Below are 1,832 nucleotides of genomic sequence, written 5' to 3'. Positions count from 1 at the left end.
AGCCCTCCATCCAACATCACCTTCACTAACACCACCACAGTCGAGCGGACTGAGCAGCTGCTTTACAACATCAGCAGCTCTCAGATGCTTTCAGCCGGTGTTTATCACCTGCTCTTTATCTGCACCATCAGCACTCGCAGGAACAGGAGGAGAGCCACTCTGCAGAGACTATGTGAGTATTTCAACCAAACTAGGAGAACTGCAGATGGGACGTAGATAACTAGGAAAAATATGAAGGAAAACAGCATTAAATATGTTTTCTGTAAAATTAAAACAAACAAACAAAAAACACAAAACCTGTTTATCTATCCTGATGAAACAATGCGAGGATCTCTATCCGTGATGTATCTTCGTCACCTTGCACTTTCAGATAAAATGCAGCATCCACACAAAGACTGTGGACCTTTAAAAAGTGTCAAGATGAACAAGGCGCACCAGAATGATCAAAAAGCAGAAAAGTTAAAGGCGGACTTTGGATGTGGTTTATGCAAAAAAGAAGAAAAAACTGTTGAGCTCTCTCTCATCAAAACACTGTTAGAAAATACAGGAATTTCTTTAAATATCAGTAATAACATACATATATCAGTATGTGGAGGGCTCAGCTGCAGGGGTCTATATGAGCTCAGTGAAAACAAGGAAGATTGGTCTGCCAGCGGGGCAGAGGTCACTGAGGTATTTATTAAGCTGTTTGGTGGTTGGTGCACAGAGGTGGATGAAATTCAACCCAAGTTCTTTTAGGCTTTGGGTCTTGAAGGCTTCTCCTGGGTGACATCAGTGGGGGTTTGGGGACAGCTCCTCCGGATTGGTGCTCTGGATCCACAGAGGAACCAGAGGGTTCACATTTCTCAGCCATCCTGGGAAGGTCCGTGCTACGATACTTTTAGGAAGACTCCAAGCTTCAGGAGGAACAGTGCAGCATGGATCAGTCTGATACCCTGTTACAAATATCTGAGGATATTGACTTGGATGTTTTGTTCTAGAAGTGAAGCACAACAGTGGGTGTATGATGACATTCATAGACGACATCACGAGTTCCTGTTGATATCCCAAATTGATGGCTGTCTGAGAGTCCCTCAGAGTCAGGACTCCTCTTCTTTACCATTTTTCCTGCTTTTTGTTACAGAATTAAAATCACCAAACACAAACTTTGTATCCTTAACTTTTGCCGGTGAGTTTAAGTTTCGCTTCTCGTCCAATTGCGTTCTGTCTTGTCTGCATTGCCGCGTCTAGTAAGATGCTGTGGTAACAGAACCTGAAAACTCAAGCAAATATCACGTCACTGATGAGTGTTGGACAATGCTCTTTGCTGGGGTCTTTTGGCTGGTGAGGGTTCACTATGTGGTTACCATGGATACATGACACTCTGTGTGGGAGTGCTCGCCTCGGCTCGGTGTTGCTTGGGGCTGCATGGACCTCTTACTAATTTCCCAAGACTGTAGTTTTTAATATTGTTGTTAATCATTTACGCTGTATGCCTTCAGCTGATATCAGTGGTCCCAGCACTGGTGTGACAATCCCCTGCACCCCCTCAAACACTTCACTCACCAACTTCACCCTCCTCTGGAGATTCAACCACACTCAGACCGTCCTGAGCCAGTCCTGGACCGACGTCACCTACTCGGTGTCAGACGGGTGGAGGCAGAAGGTGGAGAATGTGTCCAAGTCAGGCAGCCTCATGCTAAAGGACTTATCCACAAAGCAGGAGGGGATGTACACCTGTAAGCTCAGTAATGCTGAGGAGACGCACATTACCCACATCCACCTGAGAATAACTGAAGGTAAGATCGAGCTGATATAAAACACTGCAGGGAGAAACTTGCCCGGCTGATGAC

Source organism: Haplochromis burtoni, unplaced genomic scaffold (genome assembly GCF_018398535.1).
Source record: "Haplochromis burtoni strain Fernald_Lab_line unplaced genomic scaffold, NCSU_Asbu1 Contig_1184, whole genome shotgun sequence".
Lineage (NCBI taxonomy): Eukaryota > Metazoa > Chordata > Actinopteri > Cichliformes > Cichlidae > Haplochromis > Haplochromis burtoni.
The sequence above is the reverse complement of the archived record's forward strand: the minus strand, read 5'-3'. Positions refer to the sequence as shown.